A 19,540-nucleotide genomic window follows, 5' to 3' on the forward strand; every position below is an offset into this window, starting at 1 on the left:
CCTTCGTAGTTCTTTTTCTACCCATTGGCCCCTCCTTCCTTCACATGCAGAGCAGATTCTAATGCAACTAACCCAACAACATACCTAGAGAGGTAATTGCGAGCAGTTAAAAATATGATGTAACATGCTATTTAGTAAATTAACTTTGATCTGATCTGAAAATGAATTTGTATATTGTTCGATGTCAGTCGCACCCTGCACATCGGCAAGTGAAAAGAAAGATACCATTTATCTTCATTGCATGAGAGAGAACTAGACATATGTATGAAATAGGAGACACTGGTGCTATCTTCCAGGTCCAACTTATTGCACTGTCTTGTAATTCAGATAAATCATCAAGAACAGGTAAATGAGCCTGCAGCGAAGTTAAATCAAGGTTACTTAAGAACAGTTTTGTAATTCTGCACAGCCCTCACTCCGTAGAACTATTTGAACTTTGAAGGTTCTCTTTAACAACCCAACTATAGTAATCTGACACTCATGATTTCTGGCCCTCATTTCTCTCGAGTTGCTCTATATTGTACTTTGTTTTTCTGGCAGCTTTCTTCATCAACTTGACATAAATCTGGGAACTCTAATCCCGGTCCTAAGGATAATTGTTGCTTCCCTAAAGATCATGGATGAAAGATCATTACATCTTGGTGGATCCTCTAATAAATGCCACCATGAGAAGTCAATGCCTGTTAGACTTCGTACACTCTGTTTTGCTTGAGATCTGCTTAATGCATGATAGATTTACAATGAGCACAAACTTCCAAATTCTCATGAAGAAGAATTGCTTCCATAAATCCATTCCAATATTTTAGCAAGATGTTTTGTGGATGAGGAAAATCTCACAAGATCTCCACAACAGCCCCCTCCACCATCCCCCACCCTTGCACCATTTTCTGCTGAACAACCCTCATCCTTTGTGATCTAACTGGGTAACCAAACTTGTGTTATTGAGAAAAGGGTAACCAAGTTTGTAAGGGTAAGTTGCTGCAGTTCCTCCATTTCAGCTAATTTCAGTAGTGAAGTACTTTGTAATCGAGAACAGAATTTATATTGCTTTCATCTGAGAACTTTAGGAATTTTTGTGAGGGCACAAAAAGGATCAAATGCCCTGACAACCCAAAAGTACAAGGTCAGTCTTATTACAGAGCTTGAGTAGAAACTTAATGAAATGAGAAAGAAAAAGAAAGTGCCATGCTCGTTAACATTCCTACTAAACTCATCATTTTCGTGAAGAGGGTTAACTAACTCGGATGAAATCAGTGAGAAGGCTTGGGGAGATTTGTCTGGCATGACATCATCAGGAAGAATCAACTCGGGAGGAACTTCATGAATCACTCCAAGCATTGAGTCATACTCCTCATCTCGACGAGCAAACTTCTTATGCAATACCTTCTTAAACTCGATGTCATCAAATGGTTTAGCATTCTCTGCAGCATGCACCTGGGCCAAATTGGAATAGTTTGTTGCAGATTGGGAAATGAAAGCTATTTCTTCTTCTGTAAGCTTCCTCAGGAACTTTGCTGGATTACCTCCCCATACCTGTCATATAATTTAAAGAGTTCCATTAACCAACAATTTACAGTAAAACTGGAAGGCAGTCTATCAGACTAAGCTCAACAAACAATAATCTTTGAAGACCTGTTTACGTGCCGATCAGGTTTATTTGAACAGTTAAGAATAAGGAAAAAAAATGCTTGAGGTCTTAGAAATAGAGATTGGAAATTTCAATATTTCTGATTAATCAAATACTTCTCAAATTTGTGTAAATATGAACAGCATGTGAGAATGTGTCACCACCAACCAAAGGTTTCCACTAGTAGAATAATCAGGACTAACTTGCTGATAAGGAATATCAATCAGAATAGCAATGTTACATTTGTAACTGTAATAATTAAGACTGTAGCTAAGCACAAATATTTTTGATGATAGCTACGTTCAAATATTTGATAGTTGGGCTCTTCTGATCGGTGCAAGGCTGGGGAGATATGATATTCAAAACAGCTACTCCGATATCATGGTTTGTCGAAAGCACTAGCATTTATAAGAGGGGAGACATAATTTATTCAGAAGAAAGGAGAAAGTTTGATGAAGAAACAGTTGACAACCTCCCTGCCTGGGATTTTTGTATTCTGCCTTACAAGGGCCCCAGCAGCAACCATGCCATGTTTCTCCACAACCACTCCATCAAGCAGGGTTGCCCCAATTCCAACGAAAGCTTCATCCTCAACAGTGCATCCATGTAAGACAGCACTATGACCTGTCATCCATGCTCAAAAACATAATGTGGAATCTTCTGAGCAGTTAAGTTAGTTAAATGAAGTATGGCAATTTGGATGTTAATTCAACACCGGGGAAAATCAGGAATATAGAAAATTCAAATCCACTAAATTTATATCATGCTAATTATTTCTTGTTACATATGAATGCATCAGAGTCAAATTTGAAGATTTTAGGCTCCAAGGAGCATGCACCGTCAACTTTTTGCAGAAAAATACAACAAATATCAACTAGAGGAAGAAACAAACAAGAAAAAATGAAGATATAACATGCAAAACATTAGGAAAGCTTAGATGGATCAGTTGGTATAAAACAGTTATGGAAATAGGCAACAGGTTACTTACCAACTGTAACATTATCTCCAATAATGGTTCGTAAGACCCTCCCACTTACATTAGATTTCGCTACATGCACGAGAGAATTATCTTGTATATTAGTTCCAGATCCAATGCGGATGCTGTTAACATCACCTGGAAAGAAAAAAATATTAGAGAAGAGTTGATAATTGCAATGGAAACCAAGTAGACATGATCCAAATACAAGTTACAAGTACTAGCAGATTATATCCTTAATCACAATTTTGAGAAATCATTAGTTGAAAAGCATATGTAAGGGAGGAATGAACAAGCTTTCTCCATCCAATCCAATCCTTTATGATCATGTTTGATTTTTGAAATAAGAAATTCAAGAAAGAAGAGTGCAGGTGATCCATATGCTCACATTTAGATCAATTTTCCAAGTTACCCACTGTACTTGAGCAGTAACTTTGAGATTTGAGATGGGAGTGGTGTTATCAAGAAACAAGCTTACTACAGGAGGCCAGCTATGGCAAATCTCCATAATTTATGTGGATATCCATCAATATCACAGGTGAAATGAAGAGCACAAGTACTCTCTCTCTCTCTCTCTGTGTGTGTCTGTCTCTGGTCAAGGCTACCTATTTTGCAGTTGCATGAAATTTTTATACTCATATAAATATAGGCTAACAACTAAGACTGTAGTAACTCAAATTCAAATTTCCTATTTTCCTCCACACGGCTGCCAATGCATTCTATACCATTGAGTTGAAGAACCTGCAACTTAAATCTTCACAATTTGAGAAACCATTGGTGAAAGACTTGTCTCCAACACAATAATGGAAATCCAAGCTCTAGGTGATCACATTTGGAGAAACAAATGCCAAATCATGGACCAATTGAGCCATCAAGGGCCCGTCAAAATGCGAGTATAGATCATCACTCGATGAACTAATCCTTTGGCTGGATGGGAGGGGAGGGCCAGCAATGGGAGAGAAGACTTTCAGGGAAGAAAGCTTGCCTCATGGACTCCACAAAGCCCACAATCCAAGAAAACCTGATTCCACAGGAAAGGTGATTTTTGCTTGATCTTGATTTTTTGTGAGGATCCCATGATCTCTAGATTACACAATCAGAAGGATTCTTCCCTCCCACCATTAACTCTGTCGCGCCCCAGATCTAAAGCAAAACATGGCCGTGCTACCGAGGGATACAGCCCACAATAACACGAAGCTAACATTACATTTAGATTTCCAAATCCATCACAAACAAAATATAATAATTAAAAGTCCAATTTCATCATTCATTAAATAAAACCAATACTGGTTCAGAACATCTAAATCCAAACATAAATACCAAACCCATAATTCTCAATATTCAGAAATCATTAACTACAAATTCATAATTAATTAAAATACTAAAATTCTTCTACAAAATCGTTAAGCTTGCTAGCGCAAACTGCAAGCCTAGACCATCCTTCATTCCTATCGATTCTATTCGTCTGGAGAGAGAAAAATAAAAATAGAGGTATATGAGTGACATAGCTCATTAAGTAAATCTTTCACTACCTTACTGGATTAAGCATAAATTTTACATGCATCAATAAATCATTCAGAGAAGATAACTACAATAAAAAAAAGAACATTTCATAATAACATTATAATCATAAATCAATCATGCTCATATACATAAATCATGCAAATTATATAAATATAGTTTCCAATGCATAAACAAAATCATAAATCATGCTAATTTTACAAAGTCATAATTCGTTTGTCATTTTGCCATATCATAATTTATAATAATTCTCTCAGACTAAATATTAAGGTCACCTTATATCCGTGACAGGGCTGTAATCAATATCATGTCAACTATTATACCATATTGGCGGGGCCCAAGGTTCGCTGTACCGATCGGTACCGGTCGGTACCGAGCGTACCGTACCGTATCGATGGGTACCGGTATCGGTACACCAATGTCGGTACGCCTGGCGTACCGCATACCATACCGTACCGACACTCGGTACGCCTATACTAGTGCGGCACCGGTACGGGGTTCGGTACCGGTACGGCGAACCTTGGGCCGGGGCCAAATGCCCAAGCTATTATAACCCACTGGCGAGGGCCGTATACCAAGCTACTATAACCTGTTTGCGAGGGTCATACATAGCTATCTGAGAGCCCATAGTCATTTATTAAAATAAATTTTCTTAAGTCATATTTTCTTAAATCATATTGTCTTAAATCATACATGAATAAATCGCTAAAAGACTATAAAAAGTTTTGTAGTCCATAATTAAACCTTTAGCAGTAGAATAATCATGAAATTATTTTTTTCATAACAAAAAATAAATTTCATAAATACAGAGTTCATAGTTCATAAATAGTGCTTAATAGTAAAATAATCATAGAACCATTATTTCACAATAAATCATGAGTTTCATAACATCATATGTTTGATCCTTGATTTTAAGAAAATATGATTTTATTAACATTTAATACTATTTTCATATTTCCATAATACCAAAAAAATAAGGAGAAATTTGAAAACTAATAAGGAGTGTAAGGTTACATCATGTCTTAGATTGTTAAACTTCGCTAGGCAACAGCTAAACCTATTTAAAACATTAAAAGCGCAATTAATAATATTCGACGATTTTAATCGAATTAAAATAATAAAAAAAGGAGACGGATGGTCGAGTGACAGTGTTCGGCGACTTCAAGCACCAGGACAGTTTAGGACCTCTTTTTAGAGGTCAACTTGGAAAAAGAGGTCAACTTTGATTTGTAGAACATGTCGACAGGACCCTATACTAAGATCCATAGGTCTTCTAGAGAGAGAAAGAGGGAGAAGAGAGAGAAGGTAGAGAGAAGGTAGAGAGAGAGGAATGAGAGAGAAAACAAGAGAGAGATAGAGAAGGGTGGCTTTTCTCTCTCCTTCTCTTCTCCTTTTCTTCTTCTTTCTTCTTCTTTCTTGGCAAAACAACAGAGAAAGGAAAACGAGCTGGTGGCTACCGCAGTTGTGGTCCGGTGAGGTGGCAACAGGCAGTGGAGTCATGAGGTGGAGGGCGGTCAGCGGCGGCAACTGGCCGACCAAAATCAAACAAAAAAAAATAGGGCCAAGAAGGGAAATTTCTTGGCTCGGTGTACTCGGATCCCAGCCCGCTCGCTGGCGGCTAGGTGTATGGCTCCGGCTCGGGGCCGATGCAAGGAAAGGGCCAAGGCCCTCACCGACGAACACTGGCAGTGATGGTGGTCAGAAAGAGAGAAAAACAACAAAAATAAGAGACTTTTCCATCAATTTCCAGTCGATTCTTCGACCAGTGACGGTGCTTTTGGACCATGGAAAGAAGAGGAAGCTAAAGGAAGAAAGATCGAAGCTTTACTGCATAACCTGAACCAACAGCTCACATTTCATGTATCAGCCCTTTAAAAACTCCCTCATGCCTGACAGGATTTATTTCCTAGGATAAATGAATCAATCTTGCAAAACTGAAAAATGGTTCAGTCAGAATGAAAATGGATTTGTGAAATCAACGAGTTTTTCTAGCAGTGAAGAAGACTTGTTTTTGTTTGGAAATATTGCACATCAGGAAAGTACAGAGAAGTAAAATAACATTGTTATCTTAAGGATACACACCAAACACTAGCTAAGTAAAATACAAAATAAGATGAGCATCATATATTCACTTGCTCAACAAGAAGCATACCTCTTAAAACACATCCATACCAGATTGAGGAGCCTTGTCCCACTTGAACATCTCCATGACAGATGCACTTGGAGCTACAAATGCATCTTTGTGAACATTTGGAACTTTATCAAATATGTTCATAAGTGTGCGATGTCTTGACACTGAAATAAAATGAAGATAAACACTTTTTACATGTTAAAAAGCCCCAGACCTAAAAACTCAATTTGTTTGTCAGACTCAAGATCCAGATTAGTTTTAAATATATGATTGCAAGCTCAGAATACAATAGCAATTATGAAGAAGAACATCCATTAGACATCAATAATAATGAACTTAAATGAAAAGGCTTATTGGCATATCTACAATAAGATATATACTTGCAGGCTGCAACAATATTAAATTAAATAGATAGCCCATTTGGAAAGAGAGATAAAAGAAAGGTAGTGAAACTTAAACATAATTGCAAATTAAAAACAGAACAATGAGCTCAACTTGGCATGCATTTACATAGTTAACAAACTTGAGATGAAAAAAACAAAGAAGACCGGTAAAAAATAAATCTCTGGAGACAAAATTTTCCAATACATTGTTAAAAGAAAGATAAAGATGCAAAAACCAAGAATAGTTCTTCATTGAAGCACATTCAATGTTCCCAATCTAAAGATCCAGGAAGCCAGCATTTTGATCCGACTATATGAAAGCATGTCTTTTGGGAACAACTATAAGGCCATGGAACATCTGCAGCATTACTACAATAACATCAATATGCAAGTGTAACAAGAAATAGAGCAATGATGGTTTGCCACAATTTTTTTCTTTAAGACATATACAAATAAGAAAATAACCTTGAATGTCCAATTATACCTACAATGAGTGATGTCGCATTGTCCCCCAACATGGCAGATCCAATCTCCAATTATTACACTTGCAAAATCCCTCAAGACTAATTTTACCCACATGTGCAAAAGACTTAATATTTCTAACTTTGCCACACCAGAAGAAACAGGAAGCAGTTGGGTAAACATAAAGTACGAGGGTTTGGCTGGGACCTCAATTACTTACTTGACCTACAAGGGTGACCAGCCATTTTCATTCCTCCTCACATTGTAATCAAGCCTGTCACTTCGACTACTAGGCCTAGTCTTAGCTAGGCAACTTTTATTTGATGCTCCGCAGGTGTAAGAAGCATCGCCAAGTTTTTTACGTATAGCACCTAGTACTCGAATCAACATTTGGAAAAGCTTGTATGCTATAGACAAGCAGCATGGGAGCTGTCTACTGCTTAGGCATTAGGTGCATGCCTATAGGTCAAGGTTGCCCACAAATAAGAAAAACTTAAAAACCATCAAAAATAAGGAGAAAGCAGCTGACAAAAAATTACAATCCAAAAACGAAACACTAAATATCATATAGGATATTATAAAATGATAGGAATTACCAGCCTGACAATATTCAAAATTTCAAATACTATTTAATAAATTGTTCCCATCCTCTAAACTTAAGCATATTGCATCATACTAAGGCAGGCATCTATCTGGCTGTGTCAGCAGCCAATGTGATTGTCTCTTTCAACATCAATGGCAAGCGGGTCGATTTAAGTGTCCTAGAATAAGTCAGTTAAATTCATAAGCACATGAGATAGCACAAGTAGGTTCAGATTGGGGCCCCAATGCAAGGTATAATTGATGCACATTGATCAACAATTTGAATTAGACAAATCACATTTCATGTGACCCCTATACATTAGTTGTAAATATCTGGGAGGATGATACCGCTTGGATCAATTTGCCAATCCAATGGAAGTGGGAGAAAAGATAAGATAAATTTCTTGTGCAAGGAGGAAGATAACTTTCATTCAAATACTTGGATGCCTTCTCATTACAATTCATGACTATTTATAGGCAAGTCATGGGTAACATGAAAAGACAAAAGAAAATGAAAGATCAAAAGTCACCTTAATATGGGTAACTCACACAATAAAAGACATCAAAACCAACTAAATTCTCTTAGGGAATTTAAAAGGTCAAAAGACACCTGCCTCTTGAAATACCTATAACTTTCCAACCATAACTCGGATTTTAATGTTCTTAGGCTTGTTGGAAAGAAGAGAAAGAAACCTGAAACCTTTATGTTAATAACTTTTCTAAATTCGGCCATTTAATACTCTGAAAATGGCATGCAAGTTGTCTGATGTTCATGCACCTGCATCATACTCCCCCGGTTGAAGCTCAACTCGTCTTCGAGTTGTCCAATGCCTCTTCTTTATCATGATATGGAATTAGATCAGAAATATTGAAGGTAGCAGAAACTCCATAGTCATTAGGAAGTTCAATTTGATAGGCATTTTCTCCAATACGCTTAAGAACTCGAAATGGTCCATCAGCACGATCTTGTAATTTGCTATATCTTCCATGGGGGAATCGTTCTTTACGAAGATGAATCCGTACAAGGTCGCCTTCTTTAAATGATGCCGAGCGTCGATACTTATCAGCTCTCTCCTTAAACTTTTGATTGCTCTTCTCAATCTTGGATCGAACTTGCTCATGCATCTTTTTGATTTCATTAGCTCTTGCTTCTGCATCACCGCTAAATCGAACAACATGAGGAAGGGGAGCTAGATCAAGGGGGCCATTAGGATTGCACCCATAGACGATCTCAAAAGGACTAGCACCGGTAGTAGAACTACTTGAGCGGTTGTATGCAAACTCCGCTTGAGGAAGAATTAAGTCCCATTGCTTCTTGTTATTGCCCAAATAACTTCGAATAAGATTGCCAAGGCTTTGATTCACCACTTCCGTTTGACCATCGGTTTGTGGATGATGAGAAGAACTGAACTGAAGTTTGGTGCCCAATTTTGCCCATAAAGTCCGCCAAAAGTGTCCTACAAATTTTGAATCTCGGTCCGAAGTGAAAGTCTTTGGAATGCCATGAAGTTTGACAATCTCTCGAAAATAAGATCAGCAATTTTAGATGCATCATAGGTCTTCTCGCAAGGTACAAAATGTGCCATTTTAGAGAATCGATCAACAATCACCATGATCGAATCCTTTCCACGTTGAGTGCGAGGAAGACCAAGAACGAAATCAATACTTACATCCTCCCATGGAGCTTGAGGTATAGGAAGAGGAGTATAAAGGCCGGTGTTTTGAGCTCGGCTTTTGGCAATATGGCATGTTCGACATAAGTTGACATGTCTCTCTACATCCTTTCTCATCTTCGGCCAAAAGAAATTTTCTTTGACAAGGATTAAAGTCTTGTCTCGGCCAAAGTGTCCTCCAAGTCCTCCATTATGGGCTTCTTTGATGATTGCTTGGCGAAGAGAGCAATTAGGAATACATAATTGGTTACCTTTAAATAAGTAACCTTCTTGGATTGAATAATCTTCATGAGGAGCATCACTGCATCGAGCCCAAATCTCGCCAAAATAATCATCATTAGAATAGAGATCTTTGATGAAATCAAAACCGATTACCTTAATCTCCAAGGTTGACAACAAAGCATGTCTTCGACTAAGAGCATCCGCAACTTGATTGAGACTTCTGGCTTTATGATGGATGGTGAAGGTAAAAGATTGCAAAAATTCAATCCACTTGGCATGCCTTGCACTAAGCTTGTGTTGAGTATTGAGGAATCGTAAGGCTTCATGATTGGAGTAGAGAACAAATTCCTTAGTCACAAGATAGTGCCGCCAATGACAAAGAGCCTCAACAATAGCATAAAATTCTTTATCATATGTTGAATAGTTCTTTCGCCCATCTCCAAGTTTGGCACTAAAGAAGGCAATAGGGCGTCCTTCTTGACTAAGCACTGCGCCAATGCCCACATTAGAGGCATCACAATCCACCTCGAAAACTTTTTCAAAATCTGGCAAGGCAAGGATAGGGGCCGTTGTCATTAATACCTTAAGCTTCTCAAAACTTTCTTGAGCCTCCATAGTCCATTGATAGGATCCACCTTTCAAACAATTTGTGATGGGGGCCATAATAGAACTAAAATGTCGTATAAACCTTCGATAAAATGTGGCCAACCCATGAAAGCTCCGGATCTCGTGAATGGTACGAGGTACCGGCCAACTAGAGATAGCTTCAATCTTCTTAGGATCAACTTTGATGCCGTTGGCGGTGACCATATAACCCAAAAATATTAGGCTATCGGTCAAGAAGTCGCATTTGCGAAGGTTGACATAGAGCTTCTCCTTTCGCAACGTCATAAAAATTTGTCTAAGATGCTCCAAGTGTTGCTCTTGATCCCTGCTATAGACCAAAATGTCGTCAAAGTAAACAACGACAAATTTACCTATATAAGGCTTGAAGATTTGATTCATGAGGCGCATGAACGTGCTTGGTGCATTAGAGAGCCCAAATGGCATCACAAGCCATTCATATAGTCCATCTCTTGTCTTGAATGCCGTCTTCCATTCGTCACCCGGTCTCATGCAAATTTGATGATAGCCACTTCGAAGATCAAGCTTGGAGAAGATGCAAGCGCCGGCAAGTTGATCTAACATGTCGTCTAGCTGAGGGATAGAAAAACGGTATTTGATGGTGATCTTGTTAACAGCTCGGCTATCAATACACATGCGCCATGTTCCATCCTTTTGGGGACAAGTAAGGCAGGAACCGCACATGGACTCATGCTTTCACGTACCAAGCCTTTGGCCACCAACTCGTTCACTTGTCTTTGCAATTCTTCATGCTCCTTGGGACTCATTCTATATGCCGCCTTGTTTGGTAAAGTTGCACCTGGCATAAGATCAATGCAATGTTGAATTTCTCTCATTGGTGGAAGACCAGAAGGAATTTCATCGGGAGTCACATCTCGGAATTCCTGCAAAAAAGAAGTAATCTTGGGTGGCAATAAATTATCCTCCGGATTAGATTCCACCACTATAAGAGCATATGCTTGGGAGGCTTCTCGAATTTCAACTTCAAACTCTGCCATGGACAAAAAGGTACTTCCCTCTCCCTTAATGGGTTTGGGTGTGTTGTCCATTTTTGAAGGCCCAAGGGTTATTTTGACACCATCCTTCAAGAATGCATAAGTATTTTTGTATCCATCATGAACAACCCTTCTATCAAATAACCATGGCCTCCCCAAAAGTAAATGGCAAGCATCCATAGGAACCACGTCACACCATATTTCATCACGGTAATTTTTCCCAATTGAAAATTGAACAAGGCAACGTTGGGAAATTTTTACCTCATTTCCTTTCTTGAGCCAAGAAAGAGAATATGGGTGGTGGTGAGGTTTTGTCTTGAGTTTCAACTTTTCCACCATCTCCATTGAGACGCAATTCTCGCAACTTCCTCCATCGATAATAACATTGCAAATTTTGCCATGAGCCGTACATCGAGTATGAAAGATGTTGTGCCGGAGCCACATGTGATCATCTTCGCTTCGTATTGAATTCAGGGTTCGACGGACCACAAGAGCTTCACCATGATCACTATATGTGATGTCTCCTTCAATTTCATCATATATAGAGTCTGACTCATTTTCTTCACTATCACCTTCTTCGGCAAGAGAAACCACTCTTCTATTTGGACACTCAGAAGCAATGTGCCCATAGCCAGAACACTTGAAACATTGAGGTCGAGATGATGTTGGCCGAGAAGAAGATGAAGCATCTTTTTTCACCATCGTGGTTGGCTTAGATGTAGAAGATGAATGAGATTGCGATGCACTCCCCTGGTTAGGAATGCCCTCACGCTTGAAATTTCGGCCTCCAGGAGCATTTGTTAAACCCTTTTCTCGCCGTTGTTGAAGTTGGCGTTCCACCTTAGTAGCAAGTTTAATAACATCATTAAGAGAAATAAAAGAATGGAGGTGTACCATATCATGGATGTCACGCCTCAATCCGCTAAGGTAACGAGCTATTGTTTGCTCTTCGGCCTCTGCTACACCACAACGAACCATAAGATTGTCGAACTCTTCAGTGTACTCCTCCACGGTTCGCATCCCTTGAGTGAATTGATACATAGTGAGAAATGCATCTTGAAGGTAATTTTTGGGAAGGTACTTTTTGCGAAGCTCTTTCTTCATTTTCTCCCAAGTACGAATCTTGGTTTTGCCCTCCTTTGCTCTTTGCAACTTGAGGCGCTCCCACCATATTGATGCATGCTTTCGAAGCTTGATGGCTACAATCTTCACTTTAAGCTCATCGGGGACCTCTTTGTAGTCAAAGATCCGCTCAACAGTGTTAAGCCAATCTAGAAAGATGTCGGGTTGCATTTTTCCTTCAAACTCAGGAATGTCTACCCTGATGTCTGAAAATCGAAATTGATGACGATGTTGGTGAGATGAAGAAGAGTTGCTCCTCCTACCACGACGTAAACTTTGGTCACGGAAGGTGTTGCGATCTTCTTCAGTGGTGCCGCCCTCCTCTTCACTCGGGTTTTGCTCATAACGAGCCAACCTTTCGGTAAGATTTTGGACTTGCCGCCGCAACTCATCATTCTCTATGTCGCGAAGATCTCGCTCTCTACGAGGTTCTTCATCGCTAGAACGACTTTGGTTGCCTCGGCTTGCCATGGTTGGTTGAAGCTTGCGTCAACACCACCACGAGAAATGCGATAGGATTCCTCTCGAAACATCAAGAGATGATAACCTCGCTCTGATACCACTTGATACCGCTTGGATCAATTTGCAATCCAATGGAAGTGGGAGAAAAGATAAGATAAATTTCTTGTGCAAGGAGGAAGATAACTTTCATTCAAATACTTGGATGCCTTCTCATTACAATTCATGACTATTTATAGGCAAGTCATGGGTAACATGAAAAGACAAAAGAAAATGAAAGATCAAAAGTCACCTTAATATGGGTAACTCACACAATAAAAGACATCAAAACCAACTAAATTCTCTTAGGAAATTTAAAAGGTCAAAAGACACCTGCCTCTTGAAATACCTATAACTTTCCAACCATAACTCGGATTTTAATGTTCTTAGGCTTGTTGGAAAGAAGAGAAAGAGACCTGAAACCTTTATGTTAATAACTTTTCTAAATTCGGCCATTTAATACTCTGAAAATAGCATGCAAGTTGTCTGATGTTCATGCACCTGCATCAGATGACATGACAAAAAACTCCTTAGAAAACAAGATTTCATGTGGCATGTCATGATGATTCAATTGTTTGCATTTAGGCCCCTCCATTATAATGATAACTTGGTCTCTGCAACTACATCTAACACCCATAACTAACAGGCATAATGTTCATTAGGGTACAGGGTTTATTTAGACATAGTAAAACATATATAAAATATTTTGATTTTCTCAACAATTAATTTATCAAACTTAATTGATAAAAGATTAATGCTGGATTTAACTGTTTGAACAATTGTTTTCACCCAATCTGGTTATCCCCACTAAAGGCAGTGGGTTCCATGTTGGGTATTTAACATGTCTTGATAACAATCAGGTACAACAGATATACCACTAAATAAACTATTGATATGGTTTTTAGAGCCTGAACATCAAAGTTTGAATGACTGATATTAGTATATGTATTCCTCAAGTCATCCTTACAAAGATGGTTAGCATAATTTCTCCTCTAGACATGCTCATACATCAGCATTTCAATATGTGTGACACCCCTAAAGTGTTGATTTGGAGTCATCACTTCAAAAACTAAGAAAAATTAGCACCAATTCATGGTTATCGTACACAGTGAACCTAATTGCTATGGGCACCCTAAAGTGTTGACTTGGAGTCATCACTTCAAAAATTAAGAAACATCAGCACCATTTCACGGTTATCGTACACAGTGAACCTAATTGCTATAGTCCTCTTAGTTCTCAAATGATATATTTCAACGAAAGGATTGAATATTGACTTGCTCTTCAGCTAATTCAACAATGGACTTGCCCAGTCCCTCTCAAATTGTTACTTGGTGGAACAACACCTAGCTTATGGTGGAAAAGCACCGAAATGCTAGCCAAGGTAGGGCTGTCGGTGGACTCGTCAGGCCGGGTCAGGCTTAGGCCAAAGCAGGCCCAAACTTTGGAGCTCAGGCTCAAGCCTGGACTGGCACGAATCAAAATCAAGAGTCCCAAGCTCGGGCTAGAATCAAATGTGTATAATAATTAGAACTAGGCAAGGCCCGAGTTGGGTCCCTATTCACTCTAAACCAAAAGCTCAGTCTGCGCTCAGCACAAAATATTGAGGCTGCTCTAATTTTGGGTCGTATCGGGCTTTCAGGCAAAAAGAAAATCTAAACCCGAGCCCGAGTTTTCTAGGGCCAGGTCATCAGGGTAGTCCACACGGCCAGGCCCATTGACCGCCCCAAGCTAAGGAGTCTCCTTGAATTAATAGTTGATCATCTCACTTATAGCAGAGATAACTTAAGTAAAAAAAAAAAAGCTTCAAGTCTGACTTCATGGCTTTGAACAATAGTAACAAGTTAACAACAGCAAGTTTTATCCTATTTATAGGTTGATCCATTGAGGGCTGACAATTTTCAGGGGTTGACCGCTGATCTGAAGTCAGCTCACTATAGACAGGTGAGAAATCCCTTACCTAGATAATTTATGCAAGATAGCAACCCACCACAAAACCTAGAGTCTAGTTGGTCAGTATGCAGTATAAACTCTTACTGGATGAAGTGATACGCAGAGCTTTGCCCATGTGGTTTAAGAGTTAAAAAAGTGGAAAGAAGACATGGTTGGATATAGAAAACCTCAATCTTACAAAAGAAGCCAAAAGACAGATTGAAACACAATTACCCTTACCATGGCTCTTACCTTATTTTTTGAAAAAGGAATCGGAATTGGTAGTTGCCCGAAAGCAATTACCCAAAATTAAGAAAAAAATAGGAGCCTACTTCTTTATTTAACAAGGTAATAATAGCTCTAAAGCTTCAATGTCGGTCAAATCCAAACTCCAATTTCAATATGTCAACTCCGATGAACTGCTAACTAATACATTAGCCCATCAATTTATATGGCGGATATAAAGAACATAGCTGAACATATCTGTCACCTTTTTTTAAATCAGCCAAATTTGAAGAAAGATAGTAAGGTAGGAAAACACATAACCAAAAAAGCAAAGTATTTGATTCAGGAATTATGACCTTGAGGGCATTGTGGATCAAAGATATAAATCTGCTTAATGGTTATTTGGGAGTATTTCATATAAAAAGAATGAAGATGGCATTCATAGGGGTAAAATGGATAACTTTTTTTTCCTTTGACAAATTACTTTAGCAAAGAGGTTTAGAACAAGTTTACAACTAACTGAATGAAAATTTTTATGGTCTCGATTGTATCATTTAGTGGTTTATCAGCAGGTCTGAGGCTTAATTGAAGCATCATTCAAAATATTCTTTGAATTTCATTAAAGAAAATAAGAAATGTGGAAGTATCAAAGAAAGCTTTGGAACCGAAATGCAATTTCATTGAAAACCTATTTGCAACTGGGTTAATTTTAGAGTTTGACCCTAAAATATATGTGTGCATATATATATTATGCATGCATAAATATGTGTACGTACATATGTATGTAGTTGTGTGTGTATATATGTAAGCATACCTATTTTGACTGGAATAATTTTAAACTTTCACCTTCACATAAAGGTGTGCATCTATACAAACACAAACATATTATATCATGGATTTCAAAAGCACTTTTCAAAATTAAACTTGAATTTTGAAATTTTTAAGGAGATTTGGAATCATATAGTACTAGGTTGCGGAGAAATTTAGAGAAGTAAATGTTTGACAAAATGTTTGGCTTATCCTAAAGCATGAATTTTGTAGAAATTGAAATTATTATGTATTTATTTGTCATTGAATATTAAAATGATATAAAACACTGAGATCATATGAAATGAGTTTTTTGAGTTATTGAATGATGATTTTAAGTTGTTTCAACATGAAACCAGTAAAACAACACAGCAAGCGTTAATACGATGTCAACTTATTCAATGACTTGGTTAATACTTCTCCATATTTCCAGATTCCTTTCCAAATGTTTCTTTTTTCTTTATCTCTTTATTATCCTTTGGCCAAAACTGCAGAAGTTGGAATGAGAACTATCGACACCGCAACATTCGTTCACCCTTAAATTTGTTTGGTCCAGCCAAAACTGAAACCAAGTTTTTGGACCTTGTTTTTGCTATTACCATCACAAGGACACAAGTGGGAGTCAATGTCCATTTCTCATATTAATCCAACTCAATAATTCAAAGTTATATCAATACATTTCTAAAACAACTATTAAATAGACATGTACAGTCAGCAGGTGCTGTGACCACAATATCGTGCATTTCATGAAGATAATGAAAAAAATACATTGTTTTAACATGTCCATCACCGCGTATAGAACAAACCTTATATAACATTATCTTGAAAAATTAAACAATTTCAATGAATACCACAATAAAAAGACAGTCTCGACAAGATGTCCCAAGATGCTTAATCTTACTACTGGAACAACTATGGAAGAATTTAAAGTACTTGAACGTTCGCCTATGGAGGGAGATCGATCTTTCAAACAAACCAATAAAAAAAATTCATCTATATAGAATTGGAAAGAAAATCCTGGACAAATGTGATGTAAATGAGGCGGCAGCCGAGGCGAATGAGATAGGGAGAGAAGGCTTACACTGCTCTTGGAAGTAGTAGTTGCCCTGGAAGCGGCAGCCGAGGCGATCGATGGCTTGGCCGGTCTCTCGAATCCAAAATCCGACTGCGTAGATCGCTCTCCCAAGAGTCCCCATGATCGCGGGGGAGAGAGAGATGGGAGCAGCGGGCGAAGAAGATCTCGAAGCAGGGAGGTTAAGGTGGTTCTATATACACCCCCCCTATTGCTCAGGACACCCCCCAAAAATTAAAAAAAAAATAAATACTCTCTACACCCCCCCATTTGCTAAGGACACCCCTAAAAAATTAAAAATTCCTAAATTACCCCCCACCCTCCCCACCCCCTCACCTAAATTGCTCTCTACACCCCCCAAACCCCCCCCCCCCCCCACCCCGCTCTTCCCCTCCAAAACACCCGCCGGCTTCTCCCTTCCGCCCAAAAAACCTCGCCTCAAGCACCTCGCCGGCGGCCAAACCCTCTCCGTCTCCCTTTGAACTGTTCCGCCCAAAGCACCTCGCCAACGCCCAAAACCCCCCGTTCCCCCTTCTACCTCTCGTCGCCGGCATTCTCCCGATCTCCGACCACCTCGCCGGCTTCTCCCGGAACCACCTTCCCGGCCATCTCCCGAGCAACGAGCACCTCGCCGGCGCCTCCACGACCACCTCGAGGTAGCTCCCCCCCCCCCCCCCGCCTCCCCAAATCGTTCGGCACTGGTTCTTTGAACCAGTGCCTTCGGTTCGGCCCCATGGGGCCGACCCGCTGCAATTGGGTCGGCCCCATGGGGCCGACCAAAATACATTGGTTCGGCCCCATGGGGCCGACCCAATGTATCTTGGTCCCCATAGGACCGAATCCAAATTTTTTTTTTTTTGCTGTTGCTAGATTAAGGATTATTTTTATTCCCAAATTTTAGCCTAGATCACGTCCTTAGGGTGAATTGGATACCCAACATCAAGGACAAGTTTTTCATTACTAGATTAGATAGTAATTTGAGAAGTAGGGATAATTTAGAATCATTATCATATAGCATTAACATGGTGCATCCAAATATGATGATCTTGTTACCTTCATCGATGTCATTCTTGATCTTGGAATGATTATCTCATATCAAATGCTCTATCAAATAATAAAACCACAACATTAGTTAACGAACAAAAACTAAAAACAAAAACTAAGAACTGCGGCATAGTTTTAGGTAAAGTCTATTATTGAGTTATGTCTTGAGTTTACGAGTCGTATACTTTTGAATTATCATTTATGTATGCAATTGAAGTAACATTGAATTATTTATCACAAAACCCAATCATGTAGATTCCAAGAAGTAACTTGTTTCTTTTTTGGCTTGTTTTATCATTTATCATTTATGTATGCAATTGAATTATTTTCTTTGATATAGCCTAACATTGAATTTCTATATTTTCAGACATGGATCCCGGTCCCTCCAGAGTTAGACCTACGGCGTCAGCTAGGAGACGTCGTGCTAGGATTGCTTCTCCCAAGCCTGCTCATATGCCATCGCCCTCTCCTGAGTCAGAGCATGATGATATGCCCGCTAGGGGCGAAGACGATGAGTCCGTTGGACCATGTCCAGGAGGTCCAGAGGATGAGTCCGTCCTGATCAGTTTCAGGACGCATATAGCAGCTTCCATCTGGAGGCAACAGGTATTGTTTATTTGTTATAACATTATATTTTGTTTATTGATGTTTTATAAAGTAGTAGTAATTATACATTTATATTACAGCTAAAGTGCATGAACCATACTGCCAAGGTTGGTGAATGGAAGTGGTGGTCTTCAAACCAACCAAATACCAGGTTCAAAGCACTATTGAGGCAGTCGGGCCTCATAGAGTTAGTACAGTGCTCTTATCGATTCACCGATAAGATTCTGATTTCGGGCTTCGTAGAGAGATGGCAGCCCGAGACGAACACCTTCCATATACCATTTGGCGAGATCACTATCACGTTGGATGATGTATCCGCCATTTTAGGGATTCCTGTCGCAGGTGCCTCAGTAGCAGTTTCTCCTGAGAGGATGAGTGATCGGGATGCTGAGGAGCTACTTGTGGAGTTGTTGGGGGTGTCAGCTTGAGACGCGCGTCAGGAGGTACTGTCATCGCGCGGTCAGTCTGTGAGGATGGAGTGGCTGAGGACTCAGTTTCACTCTGTATCTGATAGAGACAGCCAGCAGAGGATAGAGTGTGCAGCACGAGCCTATTTGTTATTTTTGTTAGGCTGCACACTCTTTGCTGATAAGAGTGGGACCAGGGTGCCTATAGCGTATCTGTGTTTACTGCGGGATCTGGATAGGGTGAGCACATATGCCTGGGGTACAGCTGCCTTAGCATATTTGTATCGGCAGTTGGGGATTGCGTCGAGGTCATCAGTGAGACAGATCAGTGGTTATATGACGCTTCTGCAGGCATGGATTTATGAGCATTTTCCAGCACTCAGTCCTCACCCGTCGCTTGAGTATACTGATGCCAGTCCCCGCGTGCACCGCTGGATGCCCGGTACTCCATCCCGTACCACGATGGACCATTTAGTGGTTCTACGTGAGTCATTGGACCTTTTGAGCATCGATGAGGTACGTATCATATTACCATTTGCTTGTGTTTGTCAGTACTTTTAATATGCGATATAGTATAAAACTGAAATGGACCTTTTGTTTTGCAGGTTATTTGGGATCCCCATCATCGGCTTCG

At 39.4% G+C, this 19,540-nt stretch overlaps 1 pseudogene; it reads right to left on the reverse strand.

Moving 5' to 3' along the window:
* Window positions 1–1,019: 1,019 nt before the first annotated feature.
* LOC103721851 lies at window positions 1,020–17,027 on the reverse strand (annotated as a pseudogene).
* Window positions 17,028–19,540: the final 2,513 nt, after the last annotated feature.

This window comes from Phoenix dactylifera, unplaced genomic scaffold (assembly GCF_009389715.1).
Source record: "Phoenix dactylifera cultivar Barhee BC4 unplaced genomic scaffold, palm_55x_up_171113_PBpolish2nd_filt_p 000769F, whole genome shotgun sequence".
NCBI lineage: Eukaryota > Viridiplantae > Streptophyta > Magnoliopsida > Arecales > Arecaceae > Phoenix > Phoenix dactylifera.